This window comes from Belonocnema kinseyi, chromosome 10 (assembly GCF_010883055.1).
Source record: "Belonocnema kinseyi isolate 2016_QV_RU_SX_M_011 chromosome 10, B_treatae_v1, whole genome shotgun sequence".
Taxonomy (NCBI): Eukaryota; Metazoa; Arthropoda; class Insecta; order Hymenoptera; family Cynipidae; genus Belonocnema; species Belonocnema kinseyi.
This window is the reverse complement of record NC_046666.1, coordinates 33,895,328-33,917,331: the sequence shown is the minus strand read 5'-3', so window position 1 is coordinate 33,917,331 and position 22,004 is coordinate 33,895,328. Positions and strand designations below refer to the sequence as shown.

Below are 22,004 nucleotides of genomic sequence, written 5' to 3'. Positions count from 1 at the left end.
GATTTTGTATTAATAATAAATTTATTACAGAAATACATTATGGACCAATTTTCATAACATTCCAGCAAGAGCTAGTTACTCAACTGCGCATGCGTCGCAATCAGAATCTAATTAGTTTCGCGCGAAGTTTAAAATGATAAACAAAGTTTTTTTTCTTTTTCATTATAAACATTGACATTTCAAGTTATGAAAACGTCCATTTGTTCGAAATTAATTGATAGTAATAAAAGTGATTTAAATGCATGATTTAAATGATTTAAATTCTGTAAATAATATTTAAAATAACCAGAAATATTTAATTCGAAATTTTTCATTTTTGTTTAAAAGTTGTTTGGTCTATATTTCTTCTTAACCGATTTAAAAAAATAAAACGATCTAATAAATGATAGCGCAATTTTTGTGCGAAAAAATTATCTACAACCACCTTCTCGAATTTTTCAAGAAGTAATGCAATTAGCAGGAAATTGAATTTATTTACAGTAAAATGTTAATAAATCGTAAATGATAGGTTATTTCCCGTTGATTTTCTTTGGAAGGATTCGAAAATGTCAAGTTGTAGGGAATCTTTTTGCGAAAAAACTTTCTCTAATTTTTTAAAAAGTTTTATAGACAACATTTTTTTTCAAGAAATTGAAATTCTTATTTAAAATATTTCTGGTTATCCATTTTTTTCATAAAAAACAAAACTTTTCCTCGAAACTGATACCATCCACAATAATTTTACCATAATTTTACGTTTTTCAAAAGTATAATTAAATTTTGTATTCTGAAACCTCTTCTTTTCGTGCCTGTCGTACTTTAATTTTAACTTAAAATAACTGAATTGGAAATTCAGAGCATTAAGGTGGCCTTCGAAAGAAGAGGACCATTCGATACTTTCGAGTTTACTTATATTAAATCTCCATTTGTGTAATTCATGAATGGATTATAATGAGACTCATCGTGTACCGATCGGACACCGATGGGACACGGATCGGGTTTCCCAATCGGGTGTCCCGTCCTGGCCCCGATCTGGGCGTGTGTTTTATCCGCGGCCTGGCCCCGACCAGGATTCCCGATCGGGACCCGACCTGGACTGGTCTGGCCCCGATCGGGGGCAGACCGAGATTTCTGCACGGGTAATTTCTTGCTAGAGCGTCATGCTTACTACATTAATGCCAAATAAAAATTGAAGTGATACCTTTTTTTTTATTAAACTTATTGGCTGTTGAAATAATAAATTTAATTAGGCTTGTTACCTATAATAATCAAACTATTAAAGATAAACGGATTAATACAGTCAATAGTTGGAGTTTTAATCAAGTGAATTTAAAGTCCCTGTATAAAATAAACAAAATAAACCAATTTTAAACCACCTAGTTTTTTTCTTTTGTTCTTTAAACTTGACCATTAAAGATAAGCAATACAAATGCCTTGTGACTAATGGCATAATCATATTTTACTCATTTCGGTGAGTTCTGAGTCAGCAAAGAGCAACTAAACAAAAATCACCTGAACGAGCTAAAACATCTAATACAGGTTCGAATCACTATATTATAATGTAAAGAGCAAGCAAAAAAATGACAAAAATAGACGAACCATGATAAATCCATTCATGATGTTTCTTCAATAATTAGACAAATACTGTATTTAAAAAAACATAAAAGATAGAAGAAAACTTTAAATGGGATCACATAAAGAAAGCCGTTCATCTGGTTATCCTATATATTATTGAATTATTGAATACATTAGCTAGGATTAATGCAATTTTTATAACATATCGAACACTTTATTATAAAGTGCACTATCATTATATTGCAAAAAGATTTATAATGCAGGGATCAAAGTGGTTGAATATTTCAATACTAGAGAAAATAGGATAACTTTTCTTTGAAAAAAAAGGATTAAAAAAACCAAGGGGAAATGTTTTTCTTATAAGAATCTCACTGTGATAAACAAAAATTAAAAAATGCAAAACTTTTATAAGAAACCACAATCTCAATTAAGAGTGAGAGGTTTTTCTCTCTTTCACGAAAAATAGAGTTCTGCGCGAGGTTGGAGTGAGCTTTTCTGTCCTCGTTTTTCCTCGAAAATGCTCGAAAATTGCAAACTCGGAAATAAGTAGGTTTCCGCGAGCATTTGAGAGGCTTTCGCGATATCCTAAAACTCCCTCCGTGCTCTGTCAAACCGAGTTTGCCCGATGATTTTAAAGTACTGAGCGAGCACGTAACGATATTTCAAACAAATGTTCAATGTTTCACAAATGCTCGCTAAAGTATCTTTAATCCTCGCGGAAGCCTACTTATTTCCGAACTCGCAATTTTCGAGCGTTTTCGAGGAAAAACGAGGAACGAAAAGGTCTCTCCAACCTCGCGCAGAACTCTATTTTTCGTGACAGGGCATGCAGGGAGGACTTGCCGAGTATTAGGATTTTGCCCCGGGAACTTTATTTTCACAGAAAAAACAGAAGATAAACTTTTCATCGATTTCCGACGAAAGATTCTCTGCAACAAAAATTAACTTCACAGGATAAACTTAACACAAATATCGGTTAAACTTTCTTTTGTTTCTCCCTGACAAAGACATGTTTTTTTAAAGACGCGAAATTGGCTAAACAAAACTTTATCGCTTTAAAAAATTTCCTGTAACAAATTTTATTCTCAGTTTATTCTGTGTTTTCTAACTTTTGATCAGAAGAACGAACGTATCGCTGGATTATTTATATCAAACACTTTTTAAACATTTTAAAAGTTTTGAAGAAAGTTTAAAACAGTACAAAACTAGATAACCAACGAAATGGGAATTTATCAAAAGAGCAAAAAATCATTCTGTAAAATCGAAATCACTATTAAAAGATAAAACAAATGTCTAGTCCCAATCCGAAGTGTTGCTGACTTGAGGCCAAAAAATTTGGTAAAAAAAAGTTAGCAATGAATTTGGAATTTGATCATCTCAAAGTGATACTGGCCACAAATCAGACTGGACTCGGCTACGGATTGCGACAACAAAATTCAATTTTTAGTTACAAAATAAAAAAAAATCATGCTTCCGTGACGCTAGCTTTCTAAATACGGATACATGAAGTTTGATGTAAAAAAGTCATCCATGGATGTAGAATTTCACAATCTTAAAGTGATATTTTAAATAAAAAATAAAAAAGCATGCCTCCGAGATGTTGATTTTCTAAATATCGGTAAATAAATTTGTATGTAAAAAAGTTAGCTAATACCGAAAAAATTGACTGAAAACTTTGAAATTAAACATGGGTTTTAAATATCGGCTGTAGATACACCAACAAACTCTCGCTTTCAGTCACCCTGTGGATATAGTGAATAAGAATAAAAAACGTTTTATTCAAAGAAATGATTTAGTTAAGAGAAAACCGAAATTGAGGATCGCGACATCACAGTACAACTGACATTTTTTTCGAAAAATACAAAAATAAAAATTTCTGCCTTCAAATGATGATGATTCAAAAAGAAATATAAATTTTACAAGTTAAAAAAAGTACTATCTTACAACTGTAACTAAACTTTAACTAATATTTTAAATACATTTTTTTCAAACTTATCGTATCAAAGAATTGTAGTAATAAAAAATCCTTTTATCCTCCATGTGATTTTGATTTTGAAAGAATCTTTAATGTAAATAAACCCATTTTTAATAATAATGTTGGTTATCTAGTTCTGTACTGTAACCCTTCATTTATAATCTACACAAGTAAAAAATTTTATAAAGTTGAAGAAAATTATTTCGAAAACCCTTTAGTACCCACGTCTAACCTTCTACCACAATTATTGGACTTCCATAATTTTTTGCAAAATACATACAGCTCGAATGGGCTCCACAAATTATTTTGCTGTATTCTTTCAATCAAATATTTTTGTAAAATTCTAAACGCATAAAAGGAATGATTTTTAAGGAAAATAATATTATAGTCAATCGAACGTTTATTTTATCAACATAAAAAGGTATTTTATCACGCATATCCTAAATAATCCTGTCTAAAATAGCTAGGAATATAAACCTTTAAAAAGGCCAAAATAAAAGTTTCTTTTTTCGCCGTACTTCTAAATTGCCGTTTGTATAAAAATAAATGCAAAAAGTTGTGAAATCACAAATCAGAAGTGGGACATTTCTACAATGAATCTGTACCGCGATTTAAAAAAAAGAAAATAAAAAACAATGAGAATAATTTTTTCAGACAGGTATTTTTACACGTAAATTTCTTGAATCTATCTGTTTTGGATTTAGGGTAATAATTAATGAAATATAATATTTGTAATTTTGTGATTTTAAAATTTTTTCAAATAAGAATCATATACATGCATGTTAATAAAATAAACAATTTTTTAAATGGAGAAGATAGCTTACGGACAAGTTGCCTTTTGGGTTATGAAACACTCCAATATTTTTAAAAAAATTTTACCTACGTGAAAGCCAAGCGCAATGGTTATAAAGATATCAAAAATCAGTTTTTCTCATTTTTCATTTGAATTTCAAAACCCGCGTGTGAAACCCGTTTTGGGTAAAAAATTAAAAAGTAAATAGAATTTCGACTTTCACCTGTTTCCTTATTATTATTAATATAACGAAGATTAAACAAACAGTAGTAAAATATAAAGTAATAATTTTTTTATAAATGGTTGCTATATTTTCTTGAGTATTTGTTTTGCCTGAACAACATAAAGAAACAGGTGAAGCTCGAAATTCGATACAATTTTTATACTTATTTTTAAGTTAATCGAATGTTTCATACAAAAAATACAACTTTCATATACGTAATCATAGGGAAAATAAGGGAAATAGGGGACTGTTATCTGATAATGAAATTGTGAGTCGAACGCATGTGGCGTCATGCAAGGTCGGTGAAAGGCATGAAATTGTGAATTGCACTTTTTTGCCAGTTAGAGAATAACGATCGATGGCAGTATTGCACAATGATATTTGCAAATAAAGATAATTCTGAACTCTTAACCAACAAAATCGATACCGCAATAAAATTTCTATATATGGGTATTTCGCGGGAAAGATACTAAATAACTTACCCAAGTTTTATTTCGAAATTGTTTAAAATCTTAAAGATATTCGCATTAAAAATTTTCAGCTATTTTTCATTTTATCATAAATCATTTTTTAATAACAATAGAGTTCAATGTTTCACAGTTTTTGTTCGTCATTTATTGAAATTTCAAGTGAAAAATAAAGTCTCAAGTTCAAACTTACAGGAATAAGTGCAGTCTAGTATTTTACACCGTGCCTCCGCGGATCGAAAACTTCAAATAAGTTTTTCTCAGAAAAAAAATATTAGCACTACTAGAAAATTGTATGCACTTTGAGGCACATCAAATGATATTTATGATTTTGTTGAAAAAAAATCTCGTGAAGAAGGGATTTTAAAACAACAAATAAATTTAGTTTTTTAAATAAGCAAATGAAAAAATTAACATTGCTTATTTTTCCTCCTTAAAATTAAACAAATTTCAATTAGAAACTGCCTCAAACATTTGTCTATATTGTTATTAACAACTGAGTTATGATAACAAGAAAAAAGTAATAAATTTTTAATGCAAATATTTTTTTTAATTTAAGATAGATAGATAAACGATTATTTTTCGGTCTGCTGGCCTTAAAACATTGAGTTGCTGACACTTCCAATTTTTTACAGAATTTTCTTACAACTACGTCTTACAATTTTTTTTTAATTTAAACAATTATGAAATTTACAATTTGGCACAGTTATTTAGAACCCCAAACACTTTTCATAACCCAAAGTAGCGCAAAATCCGAGACATGATCCCTTAATCTCCCGCACAATGTCACTATAATAGTGAAAATGGGTTGTTGCATGCATTTTAGATGGTATATTTGTTAAGTAATGCATACAATTTAAAAAAAAAGTAGTACACTTTAAAAAAATGTTAAATACTTCACTTCTCAGAAGAGAGTACGAAAACCCTATTCAAACAAGTCTGTGACCTTGAAACATGATATCCTGCAAGACACTGAACCAATCAGAATATTGGTATTCAGTGGCTCCATTGACTAACGAAGTATCCATATGACAGCCAGAGACAAAAATTGTGATCATGCACATGCGGACTTTTAATCCAATTCGCACTGCGAAACTTTACAAATTCCGATTTTAGTGAGACTAAGTATTTATAACTCTTTATTGAACCCTTTTTCACACATTTTAAACACGTTTCCAATAATTAACGTTAAAATAGGTTATGTTTACTTCAATTATTACCGGCCATATTAATTCCCCCATCAACTGCGCTAAAGAGACTGATGTTTACTTCCGACTCTGGCCTAATCAGAATGCCTCATCTTCTCCCAAAAAATTTAAAAAGGAAAAAATAGGAACTTATCTAAAAAAAACTTTCCTCAAGAAATAATTATTATATTCAATTTGTATTACACTTTTAATTTCACTGGGAAAAAATATATTTGAAACTATTCAATAACCCCATTAGTCATTATATAAATTTATACAAATTTGAAATACGCTCCCGTGCAGAAATTGCCCAACTTATTCCCAAGTTCCGAACAGTGTCCGATCGGATTTTCCACATGTGGCCCCAAGGGGGAGATGATGTGGCTCGCGACAGAACCACGTCGGGCCGGGTTAGATTAGACAAGATTAGGTCAAGTTTACTGTTATCGCCGTGACATTGTTTTTCTTTCATATATCTTCAAATGCCAAAAGCAAATAGTAGATTGCGTGTTCGGAATCACAGAATTGTTGGTGAGATTTCTTATATCCGCAATGAAGGCAAAGGTAAGCTTTAATTCGCTAGAATCAATATCACAATTCATTTTTAGCTTTTGAAGATTTCCAGCAATGTATTCGAGAATGCGTCGTCATTTTGAGCGCATTTACTATTTATGTGAATAAAAAAATTTTTTTCAGCTTTTTAGAATTTTATATTTTGTTACTGATATTCTGAAAATAGAGATTACCTTATAGCAAATGTATGAATTTTTGGATTACTAACATTATAAATTAAATGCTTTTTATATTTTCTCGAACATAACCTCACTTTTTAAATTTGACACCACGTGTCCCATGTGCATTAATTAAACAAAAATATTAATTTAAAAACTTTTTGAATTTTACTAATTATAAAAATTAAAAATTAAAGGGGCCATATCTGGGCCAAATGGGGTCCACATTTTGGATGCCCAGATCTGGGCCCGGTCGGGTAGGGCGTTTCATTTACGGTCTGGCGCTAGACAGATTACCCTATCAGGCCCAATTTTTTCCCCATCGGGACCGGACCGGCGCCACAACAAAATTTTTGCACGGGCTCGTATCATATTTTGTGGCTCCTTGAATTTCAGTCATAAACTATAAAAAAAAACTCCTGGAAAAAAACTCTTATGAATATTCCTTGTCATTATTCTTCCAAGGAATTTAAATATTTTCGACCTTTTGTTATTTACTTTCACTTGGACGTAATAAAAAACCTTGCTTTAACTTTTATCTTCAACCTTTTTACTCAACCTTCCGTCCTCGAAAGTTCGATTTTTTTATGTTGAACTCTCGTTTTTCACTCTGACGTACTAAAATAGCAGATAAGTGGATCGTAAAACCATCCAGTGAATAGGGAACAGATCAGTTTGCGATTCTGCGAAGAAAACATAGGAGCGTCGAACCAGTGAACTATCTTCCAAGAAGGCATGGTAGCATTGGTAGCACAGAAACGTAAAAAAATGTACGCCGAGAAAGGGAAGAGCAGTGAAGTCTTTGTTCTGCGGGTAGTTTTGCTTGGAAAACGCGAGCGTTTAAATAGTTCAGATCTGAGATAGGTGAAGGAATGAGAGCCATGAGTTTAGAGACCTTACAGATATTTCAGCAAATCAATCTGCACGATGATGAAGTTCTTTCTAGAACAAAGACGCACGTGCTCGCTGATTGAACCGTGTACCATTCCATACGGAACATATATTTCAAAAAAATATTCCTAAACTTCAGACGAGGGAACGTATCATTAAAACAAAATTCTAATAGCCTTAATTTTCCTATTCTGATGTTTATATACCCCCTTGAGATTTACCCCCACCTCTTTACTATTCTAAGACTAACTCATCTGTCTTTCCTGGAAACATAACCTTTCAACCATCTCCCTAGCACTCCTCCCCTTTTTCCGCTCGCCGAATATGGTACCCTCTTGTCTAGTCTCTAGTCTTTATCATCTTCCTCCTCATCCCCACTCCTTATTCCTTTCACCGACTATGATACTCTTTATTCTTTAGCATCTTTCCTCTTACCTCCTCACCTGTCATAAATATACCCTACATCAGTCTGCCCCAAATACCCGATCGGCCTTTACCCTCTCCTAAACTTCCCCTGCCTCATTTCCTCTAGCCACCATGCATATCAATCATAGAATCTAGCCCCCTCCATTCGTAAACCTTTCAAGCCTCCTCAGCTTTAACCTTTCCCATGCATTATTTTCTACATTCCTTTCCCTATTTGTCACCTGTCATTTCATCAATACTCTCGGTTCATTTCTTATTTCATTTTTCTTCCCCATACTGTTCCCTTTAATTCATACTCCACTCTCCATTTATTACCAACAAATATCCCCTTTACTCTCTTCCGCAGTCAAGTCTCTCTCATTCCTTTATCCCCACCTTTCATTACTTCATTTCGACCCTAAATATCCCCTCCCCTCTATATCTAGCTTCCTCCATCTCTGCGTCACGAAATAAAGCCCAGCCCTGTCATCCTATTCACCCCTCTTCCCCCTACGCTTTTTTACAGTAAATGATTGCAGCTATAAATTTGTAATTTCTTTTAGATCTATATTTACAAATTTCACTAAATTTGAATGACGGTAAAAGTTGTAAAAACTGAAAGATAAAAACTTTTAATCTTCTCAAGGCATGGCATAATTATGCCGAACTTTCAAAATCTCTAATGTAGAAAAATACCAAAAAAATAATTACCGAGACAGAAATTTTCCGTGAAACCAAAATTACTTAGAGGAAATGAAACCATCGATAATTTTTAATCGCAAAATTAACAAATTTCCGTAATTTTAAACTCCTGAGAATAGTAAATTACCGAATTTTAAAATTCCCGAAAAAAAATATTTCATAGGACACTTGGAAATAAAAATCCCATATATAACAAAATATTATTCTAAAAAAAATTATTAAATTTTTTGTTGTGAGAATTTAAAAATCCGGCAATTTACCATTTTCCAGTAAATTTTTGTTTCGGTAATTAATTTTACGATATTTTTCCACACTCGGGATTGTTTAAATTCTACAAATGTCATCACTCTCTCCAATTAAAATTTAATTAGAGATTCATCTATAATTAAGGAGTGAGTAACAGTACAAATTAGGTCCTGGACGAGACTACACCTTCCAGATAAGACCATCTAGATAAAGGCAAAGCTGCGCAAAACTAGCCCCAGATTTGAGTCAATTCTGAACTTCCAGGCTAGACGGTCTAGCTAGATAAAGCCAGAACGGGGCCAGACCTAACACCAGACCTACCATTTAATTTTTCACAATCAGAAAACTTGATTTCAACGAATTCTGATTTACGATTCCAGAATACAAATCCATAATAATAGATTCTTTTGATCGTTTTCATGATTCTTACTACTTGCAATCGGAAGTCCATTTTATAATATTTCAAATCCAAGTGGAGAAACTCGGGATGCAAGACTGTAAACATCAGCAATATTGCACACAAGGAGTGAATTTAATGCTACAAAATGTATTATAAAAATGTTTACCTACACGATTAAATGCTTAGCTCATTTAAATAGGGAAAACTAATTTTAACAAAAATTTCAAGAAAGTTTACTTTAAGAAGATCTATTATAGTCTAGGAACTGTCATTTTTAATTTAATGTCTATTTGATTAAAAATATAAAACGTTTACTATTAATTAATATAAAAACATATCACGAAGTGAATAACAAAATGTAAGCTTTTATTTTTGCACTTGTACACTTCCTACTTCCTTCTTTGTTTGACAAAAAAATAGTTAGTCAGTTCTGACATTTCTGACCTCCTTCTATAGTGACATCATTTTCAGGACACGAACGATTGGGCGACGGATAAGTCTTACCTTGACGAAATGTTATTCTGGCATGCAAAGTATACGAACAATTTTTCATAGAGAATTTGAGTTGTTGCCAAGAGGAAATTTTAAAAGCTATAATACAAATTTTATTACCGCACAAAACTATTTGAATCCTTCAACAAAATTAGATTTCTAACAAGCTGTATGAATGTTCTCTAAAATCTACTTTCATGCATATTTATTTACCGAAATTAATTTGAATAAATAAATTTACATGAATAAAGAAAACATGGTAATTTTTTGACGAAAAAGAGGAAAGATTAAACATATTTTTAAATGATTTTTTAAATAATTTCTGCCATTAAAGAATTAATTTTTTTAATTGGATATATTTCGGTCAATGGTAATCCATTCGCAGTGATATAAAACAGTCAAATAAAACATTTAAATTGTTAAATAAACAATCTTTATATGTTTAACATTCTTCTCATAATCAACAATATTTTCTCTTACCAGAACTCCGGAATTAATAATTAAATTACGATCCTTATAAGTATGATTAAATATTTCTTTCCAAGATTTGTCATTTTGTCCTTACCATAATTAATACTTAGAATTTAAATCAAAAACTACACGATAAAGTTTCAAATTCGTTAAATTAACATTTGTAAATGTTTGATTAATAAAAATTAAAAGGACAATTTAAAACTTCCAACTCTCCTATTCATGTTTAAAATTCAAATTATTAAAATTTAATGGGTTTACTTTAAGTTGTTCAACTTAGAACATTTAAATTTGCATTTGATATTTTTACCTGCGTCAATTTTAGGTTGGATAAAAACTTCTGTCTCGGGTTTTCACATTTTCAATACGTTTTAAATTGTATTAGCTTCAATTTTTATTTAAAGATTGTTGATTTACAACGGACATTTGTTAGTACTTGAAACTTAATGGACTTTTTTAACAATACTTGTTTTACCATATATTGTTTTCTTTATTTTCTACTTTATTATCTATAGATTTTATTATTTTCATAGACGCGCCTAGATATACATTTTGCTCTGTATTATAATTGTACCAATAACCTAATCTTAATTATAAAAATGGCGTCTAGTCATCCCAAAAAATTGTCGGATTTGGAAAAAGTAATGGTCTTCCCAACATTTTGGGGCGCCTTGCCAAGCTTATGAAAAAATATTTGAATAACCATCCCGAATTTCGAGAGAGCGAGAAACTTCGTATAAAAATAATTAATAACATTATTTATTTACATTTAAAAATCTAAATTCATTATTATACTTAATTCTGGAAGTTAACAAATAAATAAAATTGGCACAATACACAGTAGCATATTATAGTTTTCAATATATCGAATAATTTTGTATATTAGATGTAAAGGGTAGAATGTTTCTGATAGCAAAACAAATATACTTCGACAAATTTTACATAATTATTTTTAATTGATATATAAACTATTGATAGCCTATACAAATTTTCTTCACGTGCTAGGTATTTAAACTGGAAAGTAGGAAAGGGGAATTTTAAAAAAGGAAAATGAATATTTGGTATATTTTTATTCGTTAACATATTAGAGCAAATGACAATTAGGAAAATGTAAAAGTATGCCAAATAGTAATTCGGAGAAATTCAAATTAGGATCAGTGCAAATTCGGAAAAAATTAAGCAAAATGGTAATTTGTGGAAATAGAAATTAGATGCCTTGAAAATTATGACAAAAAAAAAGAGGGAACTGGTAATTCGGAATCATAAAAATAAAGAAAATACAGTAATTCGCGAAAATAAATATGAGGTCAAACGATAATTCTGAAAATTGTAAAACTAGGAAAAATTGTTATTCAGTAAAATAAGCATTAAAGAAAGTAGAATTCGGAGAATGTTTATGTACCATTCATATAAATAAATTACCTGAATCTACTTCAGAAACTGAATTTTAGACTTTAGCACACTTTCTTTTTTCACATTTATATTCGCATATTTTTGACGTTCTCTTAACGAACGAATTTAAAATTTAAATATAATATTTCTTGTTTTACTTCCCGTTTATTTGAAACTTGCATTCTTAAATGTCAATCGCTTAAAGAGAAATTAAGTCGATTTACAGAATCGATAAAACGAGCACTTGACATTTGAAAATATGTCATTTGCTTTAAATGTTCCCATAATGGAAGACTATTAGCTGTCAGAATACTAAACTTCGCCAAAATGCAAGCATCAATTGTGTGCATCAAGATAACGATCGATCTTCTCTCGACATGAGTCATGACCTTATTCTTAATGTCTCAAAAGGTTTTTCAAATGTGATACCTATCCTTACAAGGAAATACTTATTTTGAGCAATTCCATGTCAAATCATCTGAAATTCAGTTTCAAAATCAGTATTTGAAAAATCCAAGAAGCTTTAGAAATTTTGTTGTTGAAAAAATATTTTCGCAAAACTGCGTCTTATTACGAATATTAAAAAAATGGATCTTAACATCATTAAAGCCATCAAAGTTATGAAATGTTAAGAAAAAAGGGACAAAAATTTTCAATTTTCAATATCTCCTAACTTTATTGATTAAAAAAAAATTATTTTAATGTTTTTTTTTCAACGTATAAGAGACCGGATGAGAATTTTCAGCAAAATTACTAACAACAGCTGAAAGTCTTCAGATGATTTGACACGGAACTGCTCATTTTTCACTTTAAGACGTTAAGAAATGAGTGTGAGAAATTACAGGCTATTTCGTAATATTGCTCTGCAATTACGATAATCATTTTTTAAATGTTTGAAAAAGGATCTTTTTTATAACAGATTAAGAATTGAAAGAAAATATATGAGTGCTCAATAGAGTGGTCAACCCCCCACCCATAAAATTTGCATGCACATCACCCTCAAATTTGTTCGAATCCACAACAAATAAATGCGTTAAAAAATGATATCTCGAGGTTTCAAAAGCGCTATGAAGTTTTACCACGTATTTTCCATGATAAAAAAAACATTTTTGTAATTTGTTTTAAGAATCGACATTCGAGTAGAAATTTAACATTTCTCTTCATAATTAGCCATAGAATAAGAATACAAAATTGATTTTTAAACATCGTCAGAATAAGTATGTTTTTTAAGTTACCAACAAACATCGTAAGTGAAAAATTGGATTGTGTGAGACTTTAGCGCTAATTATAATTTTTTTGCGGTTCTTTTATATACAAATTGTTTCTAATATATTCCACTTTTTGTCCACTTTTCAAATGCATGAGGTGATAATTAATTCAAGATTACTTTGATTTTTAAGTTACGAACAAATAATAAATATTTATATGAAAATTAATTAACACAAAAAAGCTCTCAGTAATTACTTTAAGGAACATACAATATGATCCATTTAGAAAATTTGAAGATTATTTCAAAATATCTGTTATATTTCAGAAAAATATATTCACAAAAGAGAAAGAGATAATTTAAGAAGTGATTCTCTCTAATGTTTATTTATTATTTATGCATAACAAACAGCCACAGCGAAGTTCAAATTTCAGAAAAAACTGCAACTTTCTAGAATTTATCTAAGAGAAGATAGTTATAATAATATATTGTTTAAACTATTATATTTGATAACTTGCATGAATTACTTTATCACTGAGTCGAATTTCAAAGAAATTAGCTGAATCCTCAACCGAAAAGACGAATTTTCAACAAAATAGTAGAATTTTCATCTACAAAGAATACATTTTCTATCTTTAAATAGAATAGTTAAACTTTCAGGAAAAAATCAATTTTCAACGGAATAACTAAATTTGCAACGAAAGAGGTGAATGCTCAACTAGGTAAATTTAATTTCTATCCAAAATGATAAATTATTTAAAAAATGGGATAGTTAAATTTTCAGTTAAAAAATTAATTTTAAACTAGTAAATTAACCAACCAAATTCCGTTCCTTCTTTTTTTCTTTCTTTCGTCTATTTTATTTTTATTACCATCAAATTAAAATAAAAAGCATTGAAAATAAACAATAAAAAATTATATTAACAGACTTTCGGTACTCATACAGTACCCTTATAAAGGCAAGAAAAATGTAAACAGATAGTGACCGCAACGAAGAAAGAAAAAAAACGAAAGAAAAAAAGAGAAGGAAGTGGATGTGGTTGGTTGCCTTCTCATTTTTCTTTCCTTCCTTTTATTTTTGTTCGATTTTTTTTAATTTAGTTTTTTTCATATTACAATAGGAGCATTTTTATTTGTTCGTTGTATCCAAATTTTGTCGCTGGATTCTTGTTTTTTTCAGGAGTTTGCATCAATTTGATTATTGGACGTTAAATCGGATTTTTAATGGGGATTTTAATCTAATTTAAATTTCTTAAATTGAATTTTGAATGAAATTTCAACCAAAAAGATGAAAAGATGAATTAGTCTCCAAGAAGATTAATATTTTACCACAAAAGACAAACTTTCAAAAAAATGAAAAAATCTTTAACCAAATAGTTCAATTTTGAATGAGAAAGGTACTTCAAATTAAATATGATGAATCAACAACAGGAAATAAATTCTTGACCAAGCAGTTCTACTTTTTTATAAGTAGTTGAATTTTCAACAAAAGAAGACGAATTTTTAACAAAATAGTTTAATCCTCTAGCATAAAAGATTCATTTTTAACCAAAACAGTTGTGATTTTTAACCAAAAAAAGATTTAAAAATAGATGCATTTTCTACTCAAAAAGAATTTTTTAAAATAAAACAACTGGATTTTTTACTTTAAAAAATGATTTTTAACGAATTTTACAATTTTCAACAGAATAATAAATTAACCTGAATTTCAGTTTATCGAAAATTCTCTGGCTATCAGGTTTTTTCTTGACATTTCCTGACTTTCCTTGACAAGTTTTAAATTGCTTGACTTTCCCTGACTTTCTGGAAATCTCTGATCCGTAGCAACCCTGATAAGGAAGTTTCATCTTGAGCAATTTAAGTTCTATTTTATTTTTTAATTATTCAAAAAGATTTTTTAAACTTTGTATATAATTAAAGAGCTATTTTTCATGACAGGTTAAGAATTAATTGAGACATAAATGTTCAGTTCATTTCAAAAGCTATAATCACATTATCTTACTTATTTCCTGAATTTATGAGTTTGTTCTAATTTTAAATCATTTATCTTATTAACAAAAACGATTTTTCATTTTCAGCAATTCGAGTTTTTTTTAATGATTTCAGCACATATTTTAAATCTGTTTATTTTTTATCGTGAAATACGAGAATATGTTAACAGTTCAAGGCTACTTGTAGAGGTTATTGAACCTCATTTTGAAACAAAAATATAATTACGTAATAATAATAATTGGTGAATGAAATTTTAATACGTATGTACATTTACACAGACAAATGATTTATAGATCAATATTGAGAAATAATAGAATGTAAAATAAGATAGTTTTTCAATATAACGGAACCTTCATTCCAAATTGAAATTTTTTTATTTTCACTAATATCCTTATAAATGACAATAAGCCAAACGCAAACCAACATTACGAGCATTAATCCTGAAAATGGAGAGTGCGATAAACACTTAATATGCGTATATTTTTATTGGAGAAGTCTGTTATTATACTTTGTGATCAAGGGTTGATCTGTCATCTTGGTTTACAAATTCTACTTTTTGGTAGAAAATCTCATTATTTTGTTGGAAATTAAATTATTCTATTAAAAAGTCATATTTCTTGATTGAAAATTAAATTTTTTGGTTGAAAATTCATCTTTTATGATTGAAAGTTAATTCTTTTAAATTTAACAGTCTACGGTTATATTGTTAATTTTAAATTATTCAATTTTGTGTGAGAATTCTACTATTTGCTTGAAGTTTCGAATATTTTCTTAAGAATTCATATTTTTGGCCGAAAATTTAACTGTTTTGGCGAACATTTATTTCTTTGGTTACAAAATTCATCTTTTTGGTAGAAAATATATCTTTCTTTGTTGAAAATTCAACGGCCTTCTAAAAAATTTGTCTTTTTGGCTTGAACATTTAAGACCATCATTTGTAATTCAATTTCAAGTTTTGGTGATCAAATTTAGGACTTATTTCTCAATAAATAACAAACACCTTCTATGATTGAAAGAATTTGGTAGATTTTAATTGGTATTATTTCAACACCTAATAATAAGAAAATTGATTGCCAGACCTAAAATGCCCTAGCAGAATCTCTAACCAATTTTTTTTTTGTTAGTAAAAGAAAATTTAGAACAAATTGTTTAGAATTTCTATTCCGCATCCTATTATATTGTTATCTAAATCCACTTTAATTGGTGAACTCAAGTAAATTAGTAACGTTTTAATTATGATTCAGCCATTTTTGCTAATTATTAGTAGAAATCCTTACTAAAGCAATTAGTAAATGACTTAGCACCGTTCCTTTCTAAATTTTTACCCATTTCGTATTAAATTTCAGACGGATTTGGAAATTTTTTAAGAATTTCAATTCAATTTGGAAAGTGCTTGAAGAGAAATAATAATTCGTTTACAATTTCAAAAAAAATATAATGCCGGAAATTAATTATTGTTAAGTCATGAATCAGAAAGAGGAAAATCTGATTTTTTCACTTGGAAAGCCATCAGAATTGCATATAAAATGAGCTAGGATGTAGTCATTTTCTCAATTTTTAAATAAAAATATGCAAAAATAGTGCAAATTTAAATATTTTCTTAAAATTTAAATCAAATCTAATATAATAAACATTTTACAACGTAGAAACAAAAAATTTGGAAAAATTCGAATAGATTACTCCTTTTATATATTTGATAAGAAATATTTCTGTCAGCAAAAACAAAATCCTACACTTTTGTTTCAAGTTGAAACATGTTGCACCATGCGAGACATTTGTTGACAATAATTTTAATAAGATGTTGTGATTCTGCAGATATTTAACTTTGAAATGTTACCAAGAATATTGAAAAATAATTAGATTTCATCTAAATTTTTAGAAAACATAAAAATTTACATTATTTTGGCAATATCTTTTAAAAGAATGAGAATCGATCATATTGATTTTTTAATCAATTAACAATAATAATAATGATTGTTTGTTATCACAGAGTTTACACAATATTTTCTATTCATCAATGTATAATAGATGCTGTAATGAACTTACTAACTAAAAACTACCATCCAAACTTAATTTATCTTATTTACTTAATGATTACAATGTTCATATTGAAGAGAGTTTATCTCTCTTATATCCTGAAAATACTCAATATTTTAACAATTATTTACTTCTATTAAGTTTATTAAGAAAATGATTTTTTTTTTTACAGTTGAGATTCTTTAAGATTCAAACAGTCTCGGCATGGCCTACAGTTATTTATACTGCCGTCCTGATGAAGAAACACTCATCTGCATTTTTATCAAAAATGAGTTTTTTATATGGTTGGATTCGTAATGAAAAGACGAATTTAACTATGCTAATCATTATTAAAAATTGTAATTAAATCTCGAGATAATTAGGTCTCAATTAGCCTATCTACAGAGATTTTCAAGAATTCCTGCTGAAGAAACACACATCTGCAGAAATTCTAGCTTATCTACACGATTTCCAGGATTTGACATAGTGCTGAGCCCTGAGTTCCTGATGGAAAAAACACATCTGCTCGGATGTGTTTTTTTTACCAGGACCTTCGGTCTTCCTGCAGTCCGATTTCCTGAAATCGAATAGCTCAAGTACATGATAAGTTTCTTCACCAGGATTCGAGGGTAATTTTGAGCCACCGATCCTTATTTTCAATAGCTTATCTGCATTTTTTATTTGTCAAGTAAAAATAATTCTAGTTGAATTATTTATAAAATAATTATTATTAATAATCTGAAATAATTATAGAAATATAATTCATACATTATTATCATTTTAGAGACTATCTTAACCATTTTGTGATATTTGAAAAATTGTTATTTTTAAAAAATAATTTTTTAAAATAATTTACAGTAATCGCGCACATTTTTTAAATGTTAGTTCTACACTGATTTGTTTGTACTGATTCGTTCATTTAATAATAAATTAATAATTGCAACTTAATTTTATTTTTAAATTAATTACTGAATTGTTCATTTAATAATAAATTGATAATTGCAACTTAATTTTATTTTTTAATTAATTTTTGAAAAATTTGTAGTTGTTAAGTTTTTTCAGCAGGAAACTCGAAGGTTCTTCAAGGCGGATTCCTGCTTTCGGTAGATAGGCTTAGGCCTATCTAGCGAAAGCAGGATTCTCGGCGAATTTCTGCATTAATATTTAGCCTATCTACAGTTTTGCATATAAATAATTGGAATTCGCCATTTTTTTGTTTTAATGAATAGAGCATGTCCGATTTACCCAAGAACAGTACTTTTCTTTTCAAAAAATCTCATACGTTAAAAGGTACAGATGCAAACGCGTTTTATTGAATATCTCGGATCGTCTAAAATGCAGATGAGTGTTTCTTCATCAGGACGGCAGTATAGTAACTACATACAGATCGTAAATCTAAACATCCCTTAAAATAAGAAAAAGTCGCTTTAGCTTTTTATATCATCGATCTACCTTTGTATAAAATTCGTATAATTTAAAATATACATTTGTATCAAACGAATTTGATAAGACAAGACGCCAATTTTCTTGCTTTTTATCTAATTAGAATTAATTGAAATTCCATTTGATACTGTAAAAAGCTAAAAATATAATATGGGGTTATCATAAAATGTTACTTTTTATATCATTTTAAAGTTTGAAGATTATTAGGACGACTTATATATTTTTTTAATCGATGTGAAAGCAGATTCTGCAAGATACTCGTATGCTGCATATAGTGAGTTTACTTGTTGTCATACTATATTATGCTTCGGAGAAAATAGAGTGCTAAGCCCCAGTTATTGATCAAGCAATTTTCATTAACTGCATATATTCCGTTTTTCAATGGATGTTTAAAATCTTATTATTTGATTGAATTATGTACGTTTCGTTATTTATATTTTATATTTTTCATTTAACTTCATTACCCGTTCTGTATCTTAAACCAGCAATAGTTTCTTTCTTTATGATAAAAGAACAAGCGAATTATAATCAGTTTTCTCAATTACGCTCTGAATTGGCATCAGTGCAAAATAGGTCACTGAATATCAAATCAGTGAAGAATTTGACTGATTAATTAACTGACTAATTCATTTCTAAAAACGTGAGGTCATCATAAAGCAATTCAATCACAAATCAGAAAAGTATAAAAACAAACGAAATAATGCATATAATTTTGTGATAAATGAGTCTTCTCAAATACTTCAGTAAAGTGCAAAATGTAACTTAAGTTTGTAAGGTTTCTGTTTTTTTTTTATCTAGCCCATTTTTCCAGAAGATAAACTCTCTTGATTATGCACATTGTAATCATTAAGTAAATAAGATAAATTAAGTTTGGATGGTAATTTTTAGTTAGTAAGTTCATTGCAGCATCTATTGTACATTGACGAATAGAAAATATTGTGTAAACTCTGTGATAATAAACAATCATTATTATTATTGTTAATTGATTAAAAAGTCAATATGATCGATTCTCATTTTTTTAAAAAGATATTGCCAAAATAATGTGGATTTTTATGTTTTCTTAAAATTTAAATGAAATCTAAATATTTTTCAATATTCTTGGCAACATTTCCAAGTTAAATATCTGCAGAATCACAACATCTTATCAATATTATTGTAAACAAATGTCTCGCATGGTGCAACATGTTTAAACTTGAAACAAAAGTGTAGGATTTTGTTTTTGCTGACAGAAATATTTCTTATAAAATATATAAAATGAGTAATCTATTCGAACTTTTCCAAATTTTTTGTTTCTACGTTGTAAAATGTTTATTATATTAGATTTGATTTAAATTTTAAGAAAATATTTAAATTTGCACTATTTTTGCATATTATTATTTAAAAATTGAGAAAATGACTACATCCTAGCTCATGTTATATGCAATTCGGATGGCACTCCGTATGAAAGTTAATACGAAATTGGTAAAAAGTTAGAAAGGAACGGTGCTAAGTCATTTACTAATTGCTTTAGTAAGGATTTCTACTAATAATTTGCCAAAATAGCTGAATCATAGTTAAAAGGTTACTAATTTACTTTAGTTGACCAATTAAAGTAGATTTCGATAAAAATAAAATAGGGTACGCAATAAAAATTCTAAAATTTTTCAAATAAATTTTCTTTTACTTAAAAAAAAAAATTGGTTAGAAGTTCTGCTAGGCCATTTCAGGTCTGTCAATTAATTTTCTTAGTATTAGGTGTTAAATGAATATCAATTAAAATCTACCAAATTCTTTCAATCATAGGTGTTTGTTATTTATTGAGAAATAAGTCCTAAATTTGATAAACAAAACTTGAAATTGAATTACAAATGATGGTTTTAAATGTTCAAGCCAAAAAGACAAATTTTTTAGAAGGCCGTTGAATTTTCAACAAAGGAAGATATATTTTCCACCAAAAAGATTACTATTCTACCAAAAGATGAATTATCCATCCAAGACGATGAATTTTGTAACAAAAGAAATAAATGTTCGACAAAACAGTTACATTTTCGGCCAAAAATATGAATTCTTAAGAAAATATTCGAAACTTCAAGCAAATAGTAGAATTTTCAAACAAAATAGAATAATTTTAAAATAACAATATAACAGTAGACTTTTCAATTTAAAAGAATTAACTTTTAATCACAAGATGAATTTTCAACCTAACAATTTAATTTTTAATCAAGAAATATGAGTTTTTAATCAAATATTTTAATTTCCAACAAAATAATGAGATTTTCTACCAAGTAGTAGAATTTGGAAACCAAGATGAGAGATCAACCCTTGATCCCAAAATATAATAGTAGACTTCTCCAATAAAAATGTACGTATATTAAGTGTTTATGACACTCTCCACCTCCAAATCAGTTTTTCTCGTAAAGCGGGTTTTTAATTTATTTGCGAAATCTGTGTATTTACCTGTGTAATTATTATGTTAAATATCTAAACAGGAAGTTAATGTTCTCAAAAATAAAAGAAACTTTATTATTTGAACGATCCATCAACACAAGCATTAAGTTCACATTCGTTTTCGAACGAAATATCAACTTTAAAATCTTGAATATAAAATGATCTTTGATATTTTAACGGAGATGGTAATAATTTAGATTTGGAGATTTAAAAAACTGCTAAAAAAAAGGTTTGATATGAAAGCTTAATTTTTTTATTTTGAAAGCCATGTAGCATGAAGGTAAAATATTAAAAAGTGTTATTTACTTGTTCTAGGTAAAAAAAATATACAGGATTTATGACTAACAATAGTAAAACTTCAATTGCAAACTGAAATATGCCCAGATATAGTACATGATCCACAATTTCTCAATAAAATATTCATGTACCTTTCTTGCTTTTATCTTCAAATTTATTTCGATGCTTCTTCTTTTATTATTTTATCCAACAATTTATTTCACAGACTTGGGCACTAATTCTTATCAACACTTGTGGACAACTTCTGAATGACCAACAATAATTAAATATTTTCGAGTTAGGTCATCCTGAATCTTTGAACTGGTGAATAAGGAAAAGGGTCGCGACGATTGGTCTGTTTGATCGACACTGAACTAAATTAAAAAAAATGTCGATTGCATGCGGAACTCGATTTGTCGGAAGTCGTATTTTGTAATTTGTATTCGCCTGGAGGCGCGAAGACCTCGTGGTCTTGGAGGCCGGGTGGCGAACCTGGAGAACCCGCTGGCGGCAGTTGATATCTTCGCGGCGCGGTGCAACACACCAAACTGTTTTACTGTTGGCTTGAACTCAGCTACACCATCGATGGAAAGTAGTCGGTGAAGAAGACGGAGTGGCTAAAGGAGGTGGAGGAACCAGGAAAAGGAGAGAGAGGCGGCATGCGGCATAAAAAAGCATGTTATGTACGTGTGAACTCTGAGGGACTGTGTGAGA

At 29.2% G+C, this 22,004-nt stretch overlaps 2 protein-coding genes across 2 annotated transcripts in view; one reads left to right on the top strand and one right to left on the bottom strand.

Annotated features, from left to right (window-relative positions):
- LOC117182297 (unconventional myosin IC) overlaps nucleotides 1-21,856 on the bottom strand; it is a 94,946-nt gene extending 73,090 nt beyond the window's left edge. The window contains exon 1 of the mRNA XM_033375430.1: nucleotides 21,443-21,856. The gene's annotated coding sequence lies outside the window, so the exon portion shown is untranslated. The remainder of the gene's footprint in view (nucleotides 1-21,442) is intronic.
- LOC117182300 overlaps nucleotides 1-22,004 on the top strand; it is a 132,191-nt gene that overhangs the window by 97,254 nt on the left and 12,933 nt on the right. The gene's annotated exons all lie outside the window — the stretch shown is intronic.